The following is a 20,540-nucleotide window of genomic DNA, read 5'->3' as shown; positions in this document are numbered from 1 at the left end:
CAGGAGTTCCTGATGAGGGTCCTAGAGGAAATCCTGGAAAAAATTACGGAAGAATTCCCGAAGACAGAGGAATTCCTAGAGAAATACCTGGAGGAACTCCTGAAGGAATTCCTGGAATTCCTGGAGGAATCCCTAAAGCAGTTTCTGGAAGTGTGTGAAGAATTAGCTTAAGTTAAAATTCACAAATAAAAAGAAATTGAAAAAAAAAGTTTCTGGAAGAATCCCCAGATAAAATCTTGGAGGATTATCCGGAGAAATGGATGTCCTAGAGGAATTCTCGGAAGATTTCCTGAAGAAATTCCTGGAGGAAGTTCTTTAGGAATTCTTGGAGAAATTCTCGGTGGAATGCCCGCAGATTTTTTTTTATCTGTATTAACGAGATTTTTAGCCCTAGGCTAGTTCATCTCGGAAACCACGCTTTACTTCCCTTCCGAAGGAAGAACTCATATTTTGCGAGTTTGTCGGGAGTGGGATTCGATCCCAGGTCCTCGGCGTAAAATCCCGCAGAAGTTCCTGGAAAGATTCCCGGAAGAGTTCCTGTAGAAATTCCCGGAGACATTTCCGGAAGGAAAAACGGAGCAAAAGAAGCAATATTGTGGGGTGACAAAATTTGTCTGCAGGGAGTCAAAGACAGTGTTGCGAATAACCTAGCGAATGAATCACGAATGAAAGACTCAACTACCAGACAGTTTTTAGCTTGCTGAAGAAATTTGTTGAAGACAGCATCATTCTATCTTATCAGAATTCTGAGATATAGAAGTTTGAACATTTGTTTACCCTGGCGCCACCTAGCGGAGGATTCTCGAACCAAAAACGCCATTGCCAGATAGTTCCTAGCGTATCAAGATATACGTGTTTGAACTTTTCAGACACAAGGCGCCACCTAGCGGATAAATCACGAATCAAAGACTCAACCATCAGACAGTTCTGCGCTTGCTGAAGAACTTTGCCGAAGACAGCGTCATTCTATCTTATCAGGTTTCTGAGATATGAGGGTTTGACAATTTTTGACACTGGTGCCGCCTAGCGGCCGAATCGCGAACCAAAGTTGCCGTTGCCAGTTTGTTCTTAACATGTTAAACAAATTCGCCGAAGACACTAGGGGGATTCACTAAACAGCGTAAACTGATTAAACTGATTAAACATCGCGATCACCAAGGCAATCTTTGATTATTTCATTCGCAAAATCATGAAACATTTCAAATAAGCAGAAAATCATGGCTTACGCAGCAATTTAATCTGTTTAGTGAGTACCCCTACTATACTTCTACCTCATCGGGATCTTGAGATATACGTTTCGCAAAGTATGTGGCCAATTTTGGTACCCAAGACAATCCGGAATAACTCCAGAACCATGTGGACCAGGCACCATAAACTTGAAGAGTTTTTCGGGAAATTGTGAAAATTTCATCAAAATTCATCGAAAAACAAAAAAGTTTTGACCATTTTTGTGCTTTCACGAAGGTGGTGAATGTACGTTGGCTGGATGAAGGTTAAAAAAAATCCTGGAGACATTCCTACAAATATTTACAATGAAATCCTTAAAAAAAAATTCCGAGGAAATCTCTGAAAGAGTTCGTAAAAATAGCTGTTCAAATTCCTGAAGGAATATTTTTAGAAAAAAAAAACGTTGTTGAAAGAATTTCTAAAAATATCTTTGAAAAAATTTCTGAATGCAGAGATGAACCAATTTTAACCTTTCGGAACTCGCGCGGTTGACCACCACTGATAGCACTACGCTAATGCTGAGTACAAAAAGCGAGTGTGTTTCAACGTGTTGTACAAAATACAACAGCGCGATCGCTCGAGGATTAAAGACATTTAAAATTCTGAAAAAATACTGATTCCTTCGCAGGGATTTTCTGGACGAAACTCTAGAAGAATTTCTGAAGTAATCCCAGGAAAAGTATCTGAGGGAGTTCACAGAAAACTTCCTAAGCGAATTCTTGCAGAATTTTCTGAAAAAATCTTAACGGCATATCTGGAGGAAATCTTGAAGAAATGTCCCTAAAAGAGTTTTTGAATCCTTGGAAGATCTTATGAATGAATTTCTAAAGTAATTTCAGAAAGATCCATTAGGGTGGCCCACACTTATATGAAAAACAAAAATTTCGAAAAATGCCAAGTCTTACCTCCTAAATCAGTTGCTTTGGGCTCCCAAAAGCTTTGTTCAAAATTTGAGCAAAATCGGTTGAGCCTAAGGGGGTGCTCAAAACGCTTGAAGTTTGTATGGGAAAACTTGGCCAAATGTATGCAGAAATTTTAAGTTTTCAAATTTTGCCGCTAGGTGGCGCTGTAAGCGTTCAATCATCAATCCTAGGCAAAGTGAAGCAAAGTATTGAGATTTCATTATTGATATTATTCCTTTGCATGTATTGGAAAAACAACTATAAAGTTTATCCTCACTTTACCTAGGGTATAACTTTTTTCACAGACGTTGAATCACTTTGCGGTCTTCGACAAAGTTGTTTGACATATAGTCACCTACAATAATACCAATGGGTTTGATGATTGAACGCTTACAGCGCAACCTAGCGGCAAAATTCGAAAACTTAAAATTTCGGCTTACATTTGGCCAAGTTTTCCCATACAAACTTCAAGCGTTTTGAGCGCCCCCTTAGGCTTAACTGATTTTGCTCAAATTTTGAAGGTAGCTTCTGGGAGTCCAAAACAACTGACTTAGGAGGTAAGACTAGGCATTTTTCGAAATGTTTGTTTTTCATATAAGTTTGGGCCACCTTAATATCCATAGAATAATTTCGGAAGGAATCCATAGATGACTTTCAAAAGGAGACACTCCTGATTCCTGAAGAAAGCCCTGGAAGAATAAAAAGAAAAAAACTTCGTAGATTTTTTCATGAATCCCTTGAAGATTATCTTAAGGAATCCCTTTAAGGGTTATCTATAAGAATTTCTGAAAGAAATCCTGAAAAAACGTTAAAAGATTTGCTTTCAAGAAACCCTTTGCAAAATTTTGAATTTTTGATTTTCTGAAAGAAATTGTTGGGTGTTTTTTAATGATTTCCATGGACGAATTTTTGAAAAAATCTTAGGATCTGTTTTCTAAGCCTATGGAGCATTTTCGGAAGAATCTAATGGAATTTTGGAGGAATTTCAGTAGCATTTAATAGAGGACTTTCCTAAGTGTAGCCACGCAGACTTCGTTTCACGACCCCCAATCGCTCGCAGACACGTTTCGATTTTTCTACGAAATCAATGGAAGTATTGTTGAAAAAATTCGTGAATGGTTTTCTAAATTATTATTTCGAGTAATTTCTGGAGGAACCTCTTGAAGAATTTCTGAAGGAACTCCTAAAAGGCTACTGATGAAATTCATGGAGGAATTTCTGATGTAATCCTGTAAGATTTTCTAAAATAAACCTTTGAGAAATGTTTGCCGAAATATCCAATGTAAATTCCGAAGAAAATTTCTCGGAAGGTGGAGTAAAACTTTCTTGATACTGGAAAGGAGATTTTTCTTTAAAAGCAAAACATGTTGAAAAAGGCTGAGGTAACTTCTTAAATTTGTGGGGGCGCTCAAAATTTTGAAAAAACGATCATGAGCCAACTACAATGACTAACATAGTGCCGCCAAATTATGATTGATTGATTTGTCTTTATTAGAGAGACTTTCAGCCCTTGGCTGGTTAGTCTCTGCCAAATTATGAACAGAATTCTTTTCCATGATTCAAGCTTCTTATGTCTCTTACCGCCAAATGGCTATGATACTGGATACGCCAAATTATCACTGAGAGAATAGATTGACCTACAGGATGTAGCCTACAAAAAGAACTACTAATCAATAATTTTAAAATGCCAGTGTTTTCTAACTGCGTCCATACCTTCTGGGGCGGTCTTTAGAAAAAAAACCCTGCCAAATTTCAGACGAAGTTGCCATAAATGAAGTAGATCAAATCCAACTCAGTTGAAAGAAATATTCGTTATAGTTGCATAACCGATTTTCTACATGATTTCCTGATTTTCTCAAAAATGTCATCTGAGTAATTTATTTCGCTGGACGGTGTTATCCCATGGTGAGAAAAGTTATATAAATAAAACTTTCCTGAAAGTGTTGCTCTCTACATGTATATTATCACGAATCAAGTCCAACAAACTTTGAACTTACGGTACAAACTCAGCCAAGAACACGACACAAACGCGCAGACACGGAACGGCACGGACCGGACGATAAATTTTCCCACGCCTGTATAAATTAAAAATGAACTTTATTTCCTCTTTCAAAATTATGGCATTTATCTCCTGTTTCCTCTGGTACTCTCTCTGCCGCTTGACAACCACGCACACGTGCGCTACGCGATTCTACAAATGATAGCTTTTTCCTTGCAGGACCCGGTTTGGAAAACGCGCGCGCCAAAACTATTTCGCGATCATATCGTTAGCGAAAGCAAAAAATAACTGATGAAACGAGCCAGCAAACTAATCCAACCCGTCCCACAACCGTTGGGTTTTCGTGCCTCGAGCGTCATTCATTAGTGTGTACAAGCGATTCCTAAATTTGGGCCACCGTCGAAGAACAGGCTTTCACCTAGACCCGATTCCACATGGAACCGCAAATCTCGACACCGGACGAAATTCCAGCGACGACAATCGCTTCAAGAATTGCGATATAATCGGCCATAAAAATTGTTATTTTCCCTCCGCTTCCCTTCCGGTAAGAAACGTAATCAATCTGCCAAAAAACTGGAGGATTTATTTTGGGCTGGTCTGAAGGGTACTCCATCGATGAGAAATTTCCTTTCCATGTTATTTTGGTTTTAGTTTTTGCCGCCATCAGTACGTATGCGACACAAACTCTTGAATTCGCCCCGAACAAATGGATCTTGTATGCATGGAGACGAAGACGTAGCAATAGCGAAATTTTACACTGCCGGGAGTGAAACGACTATGTAATATATTGTTATTTAGTTTTAGTGTACGTTGTACAACCATCTACTGACCATACCACGAATGGGTTCAACTAGGGATTCTTTTTGAGAAGAAAGAAATTTGATGAATCGTCTGATTGTCTATGCTAGATAGTTGTTTGCTGACGTCGATCTACCATTGGGACAAATAATTTGTGATTTAAATGTTGATAGTTGAATATTGTGCACATACACGGAAGGCTTGCAGCATAATATGGGGTATTGGAGTATGATGTGCAAACATTTTGTTCAACAGAATTGTCTAGAATTAGGGTCTAAGACCATTTGGAAAGTGAACATATTTTGGGCACTTTCTTCTATAACTCAGTCAATTTTTAACCGATTGACTTGATGATGATTAACCTGGGCTTGTTAGGGGAATATCTGTAAATAAAAAGAAAATCGCGTAAGTACTGTTCCTTTGAATTCCACTAAGAATTTGCATCCTTTGACAGATACGTATTACGACCTCAACTGTAAGGTCGTCTTCAGTGTCTTGTACTTGGTCGAGTCAAGTACAAGACACTGAAGATGACCTTACATTTGAGGTCGAAATACGTATCTGTCAAAGGATGCAAATTCTTAGTGGAATTCAAAGGAACAGTACTTAACGCGATTTTCTTTCGATTGACACGATCAAATATGTACAGATTAATGCCATGTTCGAAAATTTAAGTCAATCGGTTTGAAATTGACTGAGTTATAGCACCAAATGCCTAAAATAGGTCCCCCTGCCCAGATTCGCTTAAAACGTTAAATCGTGGTTTAGCTCAAACACCACAGTAATCAGCCTTTAGAATACGAATCAAAGAAACAAAGCATTTTTGTAAACTTTTTGAAACTAGCGACCATGCGTTTCCTTATTTTCTCGTTTTCACTGCACTTTGTTTATTGTTATATGATTATAGGTAGGTTAGGTTGTATTTGTTTATTAAAACGTAAAGACCAATTAGCAACAGATCTCCAATATATCTGCAGCGATAGAAGCACACCTAAAACGTTGTACCTTCAATGGAATGCCAAAAGAAGCAAGTTGTGGATTTAAAAGCATTAGGTACAATGGAACCAACCTACCCTCTTCAATCCCGATGCCCCATCCATCTCACAACAAAGGAGAAACAGTCAGTCAAGGTAGACCCGCTTTCATAATGCTAAAAAGGCATGACAATGCCGAGGAAGTCAAGAAGCCGAGCTTCCTGCATACGGAAGGATACAACACACCTAATTTGGTCTCTGTGAATAAGCTGATGACAAAGCTTTTAGTGTGACCGAAACACTTTGTGTTACATCACTTGGTCGGATGGTTACTGGCTTCAAACTTTTTGTGAAGGGATTACCTAGATAGATATAAAGTGTTTTCGATGACATTGCGTCACAAGATAATGGATTTTTGTAGGCATACTGCTGCCGTGTGCAGCATATTTGTCTCATGTTAATAGGGATTCCCATAAAACATGGGACAGCAATGCTGCACACGGCAGAATATCCCATGCAATGCGCCTTTTAAAAGTTATAAGATAATTTAGTTGGCTCGGTAAAGGATGGGTTAGGAGCATTACATACATTTGTTTACTCAGTACTCGGTTTGTGGCTGCCGCACTCTATCCTCCGTAACGCCCAATGCTCGCCAGGTCACGCTCCACCTGGTCCACCTATCGTGCTCTCTGCGCTCTAAGCCTTTTTGTGCCAACCGGATCAGTGGCAAACAACAACTTTGAAGGGTTGTTATCTGGCATTCTTGCAACATGCCCTGTCCACCATGCCCTTCCGGTTTTGGCCACCTTCTGGATGCTGCGTTCGCCATAAAGTGCTGCGAGCACGTGGTTTATACTTCTCCGTCACACACCGTTCTCTTGCACACCGCCTTTTGTCTTTTGCACGTGTCGCTTGAAAACTAGGAGTGCTTGCAGGTCCTCCTCGAGCATGGTGCATGTCTCTTGTCCGTAGAGGATCACCGATCATATTAGCGTTTTGTAACGTAGTAGGTACTACCCAAGTAACCACAAGCATTATATCATTGCACGAATTAGACTGAATATCAACATTTGCAATGCGAAATGCAGTAATTCCACACTTGTCATGCAATAATCCTTTAGATTGGCATTATCAATGTAATGATGCATTGCATTTTTCTTTACATAAGGGTTCATTAAAAGGTGATATAAGATAATTCAATAATTCAACACTGCAAAAACTGAATAAATGCAATGTACAAACTAGCAAAGTTTGCTCTAACAATACAATTATAAAAGCTTGACTCTAATGGTAAACAAATCAAATCAAGAAGATTGAACAACTTTACGGTCAGCTCCATCAGTATTCAACATTTCTGGTTCGACTCCCGACCAACTTAATCCCCATTTGAGCCATCGATCGACGACATCAAAACCTTTTTAGAGATGACCTTTTCTCTTTTCTGTAGGCTGCAATCATATGCCAATAATGATGGAAATCACAATTAGCATATGAGCAGTGTGCGAAGGGTGTTTTAATCGTCGTTTTAGTTTTCTTATATTGATTAAATATCTTCTAAAATGCATTATTTATTTATCAGAATGTAATGAATTACTGTATTCTATTACATATGACATAGTCGTTTTGCCTTCTACTGCAATGATTGAGACAGAAGATCAGTTTCCTTTTAGTTAATGAAAAATCTGTTGTTATCACTGCAGCAGAAACGGTCCAAGGCACCAGCGCGATGGAACTCATCTAGCGGTCTTCAACACTTCTGGTTCGACTCCCGACCCGGCGACAAAAAAATAATGGTTAAAACAGTCATGTGTGGGGGGCATCAGTACCGTCGATAACAAAACGGTGCTAAAAATAGATTTTTGTTTTGGTTTTTCGTGTTGCACGTATTAAGCATGTGCAAATACAAATATACAGCACATGCATTTATGTTACTTTAGCAATGGCTGTCAGCGAGCTGCAATATGTGGCACTTATTTGATTTAAGTGGGGCCCTTTTCGACTTTAATATTGCTACAATGAGGGGTTTAAAGCAATGCAGCATTATATTCATAATTTTAAATATAAATATAGGGCAAAATTGATGCACTTATATACGGCTTCGTGGTTACTTGGGTACTTCCGCTGATGATGCACTTTAAAATTACACGACTGGCATTATTGTCAGCCTTCAGTATGAAAGCGAGTCAGACGAATTCCTCCACCACCACGCCCAATGCTCGCCAGGTTACGCTTCACCTAGCCTACCCATCGTGGTCTCTGCACTCCACGCCTTCTTGTCTTGCCAACAGGATCAGTAGCGAACACCTACTTTGCAGGATTGTTATCTGGTATTCTTGCAACATACCCTGCCGTATCCTTACTGAAATGGCTTTCTAAACACAGGTTCGTCGTGAAGTACAGCGAGCTCGTGTTTCATGGTCCATGTCTCGTGTCTGTAGAGGACCACCGGTCTTATTAGCGTTATGTACATGATGTATTTGATGCGTGGGTGAATCTTTTTAGACCGCAGCTTCATCTTCATCTTGATGATGCGTCTTCGAATTTCACGACTGACATTGTTGTCAATAAAGATCCGAGGTATACGAATTCCCCCACCACCTCGAAGGTATCCCCGTCTATCGGTTCCGTTTCCCCGTTTTCGGTTCCGCTTGGTTGAAAAGCAACAAAGCCGTTGGATCAGATCAACTACCAATCGAGCTTCTAAAATACGACGGACAAGCACTGGTAAGAGCACTACACTGGGTAATTACCAAGATGTGGGAGGAGGAATAAAGCATTGTCCAGTTAGAATCCGGACGCAAAGGATAATTTATTGTGACGCTCTAAATGATCATAATCATATTTTTTTCACTGCAGTCTGATCTTAAACAAGTCCTCTATTGATGGTGAAAATTTCATCAATTTTCTTGCTACAAGTGAAAAATTATTTCAGATTGAAGACATACGAAGGAAAAAAATCTTGCACAATCACGCTAAACAATTAGGGTGGTCAGGTACGACAGTCGCGAAAAATGTTAATAGCATAGCATAGCCGACCGTACACATCCTGGGGTGGCTGTCGATAGAGACGTTTAATGCGCCAGAAAAGTTGCCTGGGATTTGACAACCCTTTCATTTAACGAACTCTCGACACCTGGCCAGGTCGTTACGATCAGCAGGGATAGGGAGGAAATGTTGATTAGATATCTACTCAGAATATGTCCAAGAACTTGGCCCTCTCTCTCTCTCTTCTTGGCGTAACGTCCTCATTGGGACAAAGCCTGCTTCTCAGCTTAGTGTTCTATGAGCACTTCCACAGTTATTAACTGAGAGCTTCCTCTGCCAATGACCATTTTGCATGTGTATATCGTGTGGCAGGCACGAAGATACTCTATGCCCAAGGAAGTCAAGGAAATTTCCTTTACGAAAAGATCCTGGACTGACCGGGAATCGAACCCGTCACCCTCAGCATGGTCATGCTGAATACCCGTGCGTTTACCGCCTCGGCTATATGGCCCACTTCATAGATATCTGGAGCTGGAAATTGGATAGGGTTTAATGAGGTGCTTTCCTTGGCGAAAAAGCGTACGAGAAATTGTCATGGTTTAACTATTTACCTGGTTAACTCTATGGTAAAGTTTTAAAAAATGAAAAAAAAACCCACCCAAGCAGCACACAAGTCACAAAGGAGTGTCGACAGCGCAGGTTTTTGGTTGCACAGGAGCTACATTCATGTAATTCTAACTCAAAGGCAGAATAACTTGAAAATGACTCGTGTCCAACCAAAAACCTGCGCTGTCGACACTCCTTTGTGACTTGTGTGTTGCTTGGGCAACGGCTGTTCTGTGGTTGCTCAGCAACATCACGCTACATTTGTGTACAACCAGTGAGGCGTTTTCATCACATGTTAACCAAAAAAATTTACTTACAAGTGTGTAATATAAATCAACAAAATAGGATTTCCAAACTCGATACTAATTTTCCGATATATTTTCCTTTAGAGTATCAGCCGAATTGAAGTTTCGCCGTACAAAAATAAAAATTCACGGGAACGAAAAAAACGGTGAAAAATGTTAATATCTCCGGAACCATTATGTGTGATGTGCTCAGATGTTGTTACCCATGCCATGAGGAATTGTCCAAGGAAGGCTGAAGTTTATTTTCATAGATAAATCTGCTTGGAATTCCAAGATTTTCTAGAAAGTTCGAGCTCTGGACATCGTTTTCTCACATTACGATTTTGACACCAAATGTGTACAAAGATGATAACCTCAAGAATCGCGTGTTGCTTTTCAAAAATGCACACAAGGGATCTGTAGAGGTTTGAGCTACTTTGGTGAGCTATCACGACAGCATGGGATGTGCAGTGGTGTCATCACTGTTGGATAGTGTTTATTAACGAAAAAACACTCAAATTTCACTTCTTTGGAATTCACTGAATAGCCCTTAATTTCGCAAGAAGAGAAATATTTGGCAAAGTTTCTTTGGAATCCAGACTGGAAGAGGGTCTCAGGACACTACAGAGATGACCCGATTGTAAAACAAATACGTCGAAGGGGTTGATGGTCAAATTTACAACCATTTGTGCAGATTTTTAAGGAAGTTATCACGAAAAAAATGAGAAAATGTATTAAAAATTAGATAAAATAATTTCAATGATATTTTTCCATGAAACTACAGTAAATTATCTTTGTTTTGAGGGCTTAACCTTTTCTGTTTGTTATTCCACCTCTGAGATATAAGTGATTATCTGCGTCCGGATTCTAACTGGACAATGCCTTATTACTGAAGGAATGGATGGAATGTATCGTGTGTCCCACGCCCGTGAAGCTGCCGGCTTAGAATAGTACTACGGACTACCTGTTCCGGGGGTAAAAGTCCACCAAACAGGTAACCCCAATCCAAGGTGACGACCCGTGCTGAGGGATGAATGGTTGAGGGAGTTTAAAACATGCTCGATCTTTAACGGAGCCCGTAGCGTGGGTAGATCACCTTTTTGGGTCGCGTTGTGGCAAAAGATCTACCAAACTGAAATCTAGTGTCGTCCTATTTTTTTCAATTTTAGAAAATGTGTTCTGATAATTTAAGGAATCATATTATTTAGTTTTAGTACTTGTTACTGTTTCCAGTTTTTGGAACACAATTTGGAGATGTACAAGCGGGCAACTCTGCAGTCGGGAAGACGAAACACCCTTCTTAATTTTGAAGCAACCTTATCATTCGGTGGCGGGTTGACCACGTTGTTCGCGTCGTTTTTATTCGAGCCGAGTGTCGTAATGTCGCGGGTGTGAATGCGTTTTTTTTAGAAAACTTAAATTTTTTTTTCGGATCGCCAACCATGGTTACGCTTACTCGTTTTACGCGATCTTGTTTTATTTATTTTTTTTAGATAAACTGAGATATTTTTTGTTGTTATGTAACGCAATTTTTTTTGTTTATTTTATTTTATATTTATTTTTTGTTTGGTTATTTTTCGAGTCACCATTTTTTTTTTCCTTGCGTGTTAAACATTTATTGCAAATTTCCGATGACCCTGGAGGGATCGGTCCTGCTTGTGCCTCGCACTGAGCCGAAACATACTTATTTATACAATAAATAGAAAAAAAAATATCTTTTGATTTTATTTTCTTCAGCTCGTTTTCCGTATTTTTTTTTAAATAAATGGAGATGTTTTTTTTTCGTTGTTTTCGCGTTTTTTTTATGTAAATTGAGTTTTTTTCCTCGAATCGCCAGTTTTTTTTTTCACGCGTTTCAAACATCTATTACAAAGTTCCGATGACCCTGGAGGGATCGGTTCTGCTTGGGCCTCTTACTGAGCAGAAACATAATTATTTAAACAATAAATAGATAAAAATTTCTTTTGATTGCCGGCTTTCAAAAGATTTAATTTTAACCAACTAAACAACCAATGCCGTGGGTCCATCGCCAGCTTTTCAGGCGAATCCTTGACCTACATAATACATCTCCCAACCACCCACTCCGTAGTACTTATGGGAGTGTCACTGAGTCGGAGGCCTCTTAAATAAGTGCTACATCAACATTTCCTTCCCCTATCCCAAGTTACGGAAAAGATGGGCGTGGCCGGGAATAATGACATTTGTGCTTTTGGTATTCTTGCATAAGATTGGAGCGAAGTTAACTCCCCAGCTTTGTTCCGAAAAGCAATCCGAGCAAGATTAACAAAAGGTACATGAATGTTGTTAGTATCCAATCTACGAAGTATACCGTAACTACGCTAACGCTAACGCTAACGCTTGTTACTGTTTCCAGTTTTTGAAATAAACTAAGTTAACCAACTTTACTTTGCAAGTTGTTAAAAACCTCCCCATCCGAGGCTAAACTCAATGCAAAGGAAAATAAATTGGGGTTGGGATCAATGTATGCACTAACTCTTCAAAGACTGGTAAGTGCTAGGTGCAAGAAACATACCAAAATCCTTATTACTGAACACCCCAAGTAACACACAAAATATCTTACCAGATCAATTTTTTAAAAGATATATTATAAACGTCATATAAGTGTTTTTGGAAACATCTGGTGTTATTTTCAAGCTCTAACTATGTTGGCATATTACAAATAAAAACAAATATTTTGTTTTTGTATTTCAGATTCATCATGTATGAAATACGTATATTATACAAGTAATTAACATTAATTGAGCATCAAGACCCAACATTACCGCGTTAGCAAATTTTTGCGTTATTGGTATAATATTCACCATGACTAAATAAAGTCCGCTCATCTTTCTGCTCAACCCAAAAGGTCAGAACTGCCGCAATTTAAGCTCCATCGGTAATCCACCGGAATCAACCTGAGATCTACCCCAAGCAACACACATGTTCTATATTAGTTACGACAGCGCAAGTTTTGGTTGTATAGAAGTTCATATTACGTTATTTTAACACAAGGTTAGAATTACGTAAAATTAACTTCTATACAACCAAAACTTGCGCTGTCGTAACTCTTATATAACATGTGTGTTGCTTGGGACATTTGTTTTAAATTTTCAACACTTCAACACCTGAAACTTCAACACGATTTTCAAGCACTTATAGGAGGCAAAAGTTATTCCTTCAAATAGAACTGCAAACAAAGTTACACCGCGCAGTATGTAGGTCTACGCTGAGCGTGGATTCGTTTGCATCCTGATGACTATTCTTTACATATCGGCGTTTTTTGGAACTGTTGTTAATAGCCGCTGTTAGGGTACTTGCACAGAATCATCCGCCATTGAATACGTTCTGCTTTGGAACGCTGATGCATCCGAAGTGTTCAATCGCCATTCAAAGCGACTTTGTGCTCATGGGTGCATTAACACAAAGTTTTCATTCGTAGAAGCACTCGCGGATTTATCCAAAGGCGTTCACCGGGCAAAACGCTGATAGTCTTGCAAAGGACATTCGATTAACCGAGGAAACTAAAAAAAGGCCGACGACGGTTTCCACCATGAACAAAGTAAACATTGCGATTGATAAAAACAATATTTTGACATTTGGCAGATCTGATCGGAATGAAAATTTCAGTTATAATTGAGTTCTTTAAATGTTGAAATACTTGTTGCAAAACATAATAAAAACATGTAATGTGCTAATGTTGAAGAAATGTTATGGAAACATATTATAAACGTTCATTAAAAACATATCCATATTTTAATATTGCATTGCTGTCATAACGTAATTTGAACGTTATTTCAACTTAATTTCACATCAAAGCTTGTTGAAATAATTAGATTCTTTTAGCTTACAGTACCGACCACACACAAGAATACATATGTTTTATGTAAATACAAATTTAAAACTAATGGATACTCTGATTTTATTCATTTTCCGATTCCTCAAAATGAGACTACTCCTACATTCTGATCTATACATCACATTTAAGATATTACCAGTAATAATTATTGTAAACCAAAAAAAAATAGCAAATGAATTTGTTTGTAACATTTTGAACTGTACTGTAACTTTTTCGAGAAATTGGCCATATTGCTTTTCTCTAGTGGATTTTAAATCTATATCCCAAAGCAGTATTTTGTTTGATTCGTATTACATTTCCAATTTAACTCAGTGGCGCTTGATTTATTGGCGAGTAAAAATAAAGGTTTCACCATAAATCTTGAATCGCATGCAAAACTATACTACCATTACTGAGTGAATCTCATTTCAGAATTTGATATCTGAATAATATATAAAAAAACATCTTGAATTGCATGCATAACATACAAACTATTTTTCTGGCTAAAAAATAAATATATTTATAAACACACTTTGTTTTGATTTTTTATTTTCTATTATGTCAGCTTCTACGCTTTGTTTTACGATTACTTTCATTAACTTGTTTGAAAATAAGTTATATCACATAGAATCAGCGCAGTCTGAACATATGCATAAGGTATGTAGTATAAATGTATTCTGTAAGCTATTTCACTTGGAGGCAGCACATTAAGAATCAATAAAAATATTGGTTTATAATCGATTTTTTCAAGTTTTCATTGTTGACGAATAACTCAATTATAAGCAACAATTATACAAGCCTTGAATTGAATGTACTGCAGATGTAATATAAGTGTATTAGAATACATCTTATATAACTTGTAAGATGTTTTATAAGCCGCCATTTTTTGCGCTGTTTTGAGTTTATAGGTGTTTGGTATCAAGTAAATATCACAAGAAAAATACTTCTGAATAAGTATTAAAAGTGAATTTTAAACTATTATGTAACAAGTTGTGTTACTTGGGACATGTGCCATTATTGGAATGATATTGCTGCTAATGTTAAAACTCGGGTTCTAAACTTCCTACTAAGGAGAATATAACAGTAAAACAAGGGTGATGCTAGGTCTCCGATGCATGGCCAATATCAGTACTCTTGTTTTGTTTTCATCACTCAAATAAAAATAGATCCCTGATGAAGATCCAAATTGGGATCGAAATTATTAAGACTGCAAGCCAGAACAAATTATTCGAAACAAAACAAAAACTGATTCAAAATCGATACCTTATTGTCCCTCAATAGCATGGCATGAGTAATGCGACATGCACCATACTGAGTATACATATAATGTCACAAAAGATCTACCGCAATGACAAACCCGAAAAGGGAAAAAATGTGTGTCCCATCTACAAAAAGGGCGACAAGTTGGATTGCGAAAACTACCGCGCGATCACGCCACTGAGCGCTGCCTACGAGATACTTTCTCAATTCTTATGCCGCCGATTATCACCGATTACTAGTGAATTCGAGGCTGGGTTCATGGGTGAACGTGCTGCTATGGACCAGATGTTCGCCAACCGCCAGGTGTTGCAGAAATGCCGCGAATACAACGTGCCCACATATCAGGTTTTTTTTTTTATTATCGTACAAATTGGGCCGAAGGGTTTCAGATTTTCATGAAACTTTTTCCACAGGCATGGCTCATGGATATATGAACAAAAAAAATTGAGAAAAAATCAGGGTCGCCTATTTTCCAGGAAAACTCAGATGGAATTTTTTCCCCCTGATACTACTTACTTTGAAAAATCATAACTCTAGAAGCATCGTAAAAACAAAGTTTTTTTTTTAGAAATGAAAGCAAATTTTCTCAAAAAAAATATGAACTGGAAAAAGTTTCCCACAAAATTTTACACAGTTGAGAAAATTCGTAAAGAAAAGCCGGAAAAACTATGCAGGTAATTTCATAAGCTTTAATCGCTGAAATTTTTGGAATGCACTTTTTTTCGTTTTTGAGTTATGGCCAATTTAGTTTAAAAATGTCCAAATGTGCCACAAAAGCCTTTTCTTTGAAGAATCATAACTCAAGAACGAAGCATCGAAGAAACAAAGTTTTTTAATGAAAATGAAAGCAAATTTTCTCAGGCATCCAAAAAAAATATGAAGTGGAAAAAGTTTTCCACAAAATTTTCCACCATTTAGAAAATTCATAAAGAAAAGCCGGAAAAACTATGTCCGAACTCGTGGAAAATTAAAAAAAAAAAATTTTGGGAATGTATTTTTATAAGCTTTTATCGCTGAAATTTTTGGAATGTACTTTTTTCTCGTTACTGAGTTATGGTCAAATATGTGAAAATGACCATCTAAGCCTATATTATATGGTCATTTTTCACAAAATTTGCCATAACTCAGGAACGAATATTAAGTGCATTCCAAAAATTTCAGCGATCAAAGCTTATAAAACTACCTTCTCAAAAACATTTTTTTTTAATTTTTCCACGAGTTTGGACATAGTTTTTCCGGCTTTTCTTTATAAATTCTCTCAACGGTGAAAAATTTTGTGGAAAACTTTTTCTATTTTTTTTTTCCTGGGAAAGTTTGCTTTCATTTTCTAAAAAAAAAAACTTTGCTTCTACGATGCTTCGTTCACATTCACAATGCGTGTTTGTTGGGTTGCTTTATTCAGCTAATCGCATGCTCCCTACCGTACATTAATATTAAAGCGAGTTTGAAGTACTTTGTGATCATAAGAGATGGAAAAAATGATTCCAAAAACTGATCAACAAACTAAAATTAACGGTTAACAAAAAATTGTTGATGTTTTTGCATTTGACAGTGGGCGCTATTTACTAGCGCCCTGGACATCCTGTCTACCATGATTCCAATGCATTGATGTAGGCCGTGTCAGGGGCCTGGATTCAACCGATCGAGACCAGCTATGGCAAATTATACAATTAAATAAATTAATAAATAAATTGCTGAATAGTTTTTAGCCTACGGAAGAACTTGCTGAAAATTGCAAACTTGTAGCTCATTGGAGTATCGAGATGTACGGGTTTGAAATTAGTTTGAAGCAAGGCGCCACCTAGCGGAAAAGTCCCAAATCAAAGACTCAACTATAAGTTAGTTCTTAGCTTGCTGAAGAACTTTGCCGAAAACAGCATCATTCTATCTTATTAGAATTCTGAGATATTGACAATGGCGCCACCTAGCGGCCAAATCTTTAACCGAAGTCGCCGTTTCCAGTTACTTCTTAACCTGCTGAACAAACTTTCCTAAGACACTATTCTTCTATCCCATCGGGATCTTGAGGTATACGTTGTGCAAAGTATGTGGCCAATTTTGGGACCCCAAGACAATCCGGAATAACTCCAAAACCATAAGGAACAAGTGCCCATTTTCCCATCCTAAGAGTTTTTCGGCAAGTTGTGAAAATTTTATCAAAATCCATGGAAAAATAAAAAAAAAATTAACCATGTTTGTACTTTTCTGATGGTGGGAAATATATGTTGACTAGATGAAGATTTAAATTGTGGCCGGTGCGTGCCGTAATTGACTTTTCAAATGGTGAACTTTCAAATTGTACACATTGAGAATGGTAAGCTAGTCCCAAGCCCTATTCACTGGTTCTCTGAGCAATTTCGATTATTTTGATCAATAACGGAGTGGCAACTACGATATGTCGGGTAAAGTGGCTAAGATGCCATTTTTTCAAACTTTAATTGTTTTCAATGATAAATAGCCTCATTTGTCAGGCATTCAAACTGGTAACTACAACTAAACACTATTTACTTGCAACTTCAGTAGAAATATTCACGCAACTAATGCATTTTTATCGATTTTCAACGATTTTATAAACTGGTTCCTTAAACGAAAGTGAGCCTTCCCCCTTGGGGTAAGATGCCACTTTATGAAAACATTTCAAAATTCCTTACCCACCTCTGTCCAGCTTGTTTCGTATACTCAACAGAGTGTTTCACCCCTCCCCCCTAAACGATGGTCGTCATATTTGAATGACCCAAGCGTAGACATCAACAACCATGCGCCTCCATGTGTTTCTCAATCTCCTTATAAACACTTGGCTGATAACACTAGTTTACACCATTTTTGAACTCGGTAAACTGATGATCGTTTTTGGTGTAAAATCATGCCCTGAGTTCGTAAACGCGAAGGAAAAAGTTACAGTAGAGCGGAATTTTTTTCGACTTACCATACAAGGTTGATGAAGGGCCCATATAGCCGAGGCGGTAAACGCACGGGTATTCAGCATGACCATGCTGAGGGTGACGGGTTCGATTCCCGGTCGGTCCAGGACAAGGGGTGGATCACTCTTTGAACATCTGATGCATCATCAAAATTGTTTGCATTCAAATGCATTTGAATGCATTCATTCATTCATTTATAAATTCACATGGCTTACTACAATATCCTAGACTACAATGATTGACTGTTGACAGTTGCCTGAGCAGTTGTCAGTTTCGATCAACAAGCTTAACAAGTTTCAAATAGTGCTAACTGACTAGCACATCGAAACAATTTACTTTTGCCATCCAAAGATCTGGTAATCTATATTTATAAAAATGAGTTTGTAGCTTCTTTGAGGCAACAAAGCTAATGAACGGCCGAACCGATCAGCATGACCCTTGCACGTTTCGTTTTGCATTCATGGTGGCTGTGTTTATATGTATAAAAAGTTACGAAAATCAATCAGAAAAGTAAAAAAAAAATGATAAAGTACTGATTTTTCATGAGCTGAGAAGGAAATCAACACGATCGAAATAAACCAATCTAGAGTGCGGTGCTACTTTGAGCTCAACAAGTGTCAAACCACAACAAAACGGCAAGACGAAGTTTGCCGGGACAGCTAGTATCCTATAAGCGTTCGATAATACAATTGGCAGGACGGTTATGTACTGACAGTGATGCGAAAATTGAAACAAAAACCCAGGCAAAAACCTCCATGTTTGTTTAGCCTTGCCGGTTCCTCGAGGGAGAAGAGATACAGGAAATGAGGAAATTGCTAACATGCATTGGTGGCATGCGCTAATGGGGCACATTTTATTCCTTCAGATAGACGTTACCCAGCATTTTTCATACAAACTGCAGACCGTGTAGATGATTCTGATTATAGGTATCATATATATATCAGGTGAAATAAATTCTCAATTATTAGGTCGAATCGTGTGGTCGGCATGTATGCTAGTTCAGATAAAGAAATCTAATTATCAAATTGAATGGCAAGCAAATTGCCGAAGTGACATTGACTTTTCTGAAGCAATAAAACACTCTTTCCTTACTGCGTGAAGAACTTGCCTGATGTTCACTTAATATTGAAAGATTCTATTTTACAATTTTTTGTTCAATATTGCTTCTCATTCTATATATGGTCCTCCAGTTTAACTGTAGAGTTTTAACGATCTCTGAGGAATTTGCCCCAGCCAGCAGGTCGCAGCCAGACCCTCCCTGGACGTCTAACACTCTTATATTGCGGATTTTTTGAAAAATTTCCACTCTGCGGTAGCCGCCGAGTTCTACCGCAGCTGTCAAAGTCCTACCGCAGCTATAAAAATGATCGTATCATTGAAAAGTTTGGTCAAATCAAAGCATGCTTGCAAAGTGAAATGTTCTGAAAAGCAACAACAAACAATGATCATCGGCGTCGTATCCAAGGCTCGATCCAAGGTATCCTTGGACTGATTGATGATACATTGGTGAAAATCATCAGTCTGACAGCTACGGTAGCTTTTAAATCTTCCGTAAAGTGGAAAATTTTCTCTGAATTAGCAATATTTGTTGTGGGTAAACCAGTTAAACGGTCGTTTCCATCCGAAGCCAAAACTACTCCTGAAAAGATTTTCGCGATATTAGTTTGCCGAAAAAATTGGCAAATATGATCTATCCATCACAACGGAGTTTTTATGTTTTGAAAACTTTTGGTTTGACATTGGAGTATATCAATGCTAAGTTGATGAAAAAACATAAAAATGCATTTTCATACATTAGATGCAAATCAAATGCATATGCAAAGAGTGATCTGCCCCTTGGTCCAGTATCTTTTCGTAAAGGAAATTTCCTTGACTTCCTTGGGCATAGAGTATCTTCGTGCCTGCCACACGATATACACATGCAAAATGGTCATTGGCAGAGGAAGCTCTCAGTTAATAACTGTGGAAGTGCTCATAGAACACTAAGCTGAGAAGCAGGTTTTGTCCCAATAAGGACGTTACGCCAAGAAGAGAGAGAGAGACAAGGTTGATGATTTGAAATCGATTTTTGTTCTATTTTTAAGCAAGGTCGCTCACTTCACACATCTCATTCTCTGTAATCAATGCTTCGATTGAGCTGATTTTTTTACTATAACTCGCCTACATAAGATATGTCAAATAAACGTTGAGAAAAAAATTTTAAATTGTTTTTTTCTTATTGAAAAAAAAATTACATTTCTACATATATTTTTGGAAATTTTGCTAAAATTTAAGGAGATCGTCCCCAAAACTCGCCAATATCATGAATTTCATTGATCTGACGCAAAACCTGTATTCAGATGATCGAATGGTATTATATTCAGCTTTCAATTTATGGAAAAAGATTTAAAATTGATTGAACAAAACGCAAGATATTTTCATTTTCATTTTGCAACATTTGGTGGGGCAATGAGAGCGCAAGTCAGTCCAAAGCCGATGATAAGAAGGGGTAATGGCTGAATAGTCTTTGCTGATCACATAAACGCCATGAGATAGGAAAAGAGTATTTTGGTGTGGGATAAGGGTGTTGGTACAGACTTGACAATATCAATGCTATTATTTTTTTTTTTTGCTAGGTTTCTAGCTGGGGGGTCAACAAAGTCGATTTTTCGGAACAAAGCTTTTTCGATTCCTTTTAGCGTCCAAAACAACTGTGTAAAATTTGGGAGCGATTGGTTGCTTCCCCGTATTCCGCATTGCGATTGAAATT

At 37.9% G+C, this 20,540-nt stretch overlaps 1 protein-coding gene across 2 annotated transcripts in view; it reads right to left on the bottom strand.

Moving 5' to 3' along the window:
• Positions 1-20,540, bottom strand: part of LOC115253569 (dynein intermediate chain 2, ciliary) — a 109,279-nt gene that overhangs the window by 80,685 nt on the left and 8,054 nt on the right. The window contains exon 1 of one of the 2 annotated variants that reach the window (XM_029874831.2): positions 4,127-4,629. The exons of the other annotated variant lie outside the window; for it this stretch is intronic. The gene's annotated coding sequence lies outside the window, so the exon portion shown is untranslated. Of the gene's footprint in view, positions 1-4,126; positions 4,630-20,540 lie in introns of those variants that run through there. 2 annotated transcript variants of the gene reach the window in all.

This window comes from Aedes albopictus, chromosome 2 (genome assembly GCF_035046485.1).
Source record: "Aedes albopictus strain Foshan chromosome 2, AalbF5, whole genome shotgun sequence".
NCBI classification, from domain to species: domain Eukaryota; kingdom Metazoa; phylum Arthropoda; class Insecta; order Diptera; family Culicidae; genus Aedes; species Aedes albopictus.
The sequence above is the reverse complement of the archived record's forward strand: the minus strand, read 5'-3'. Positions and strand labels throughout refer to the sequence as shown.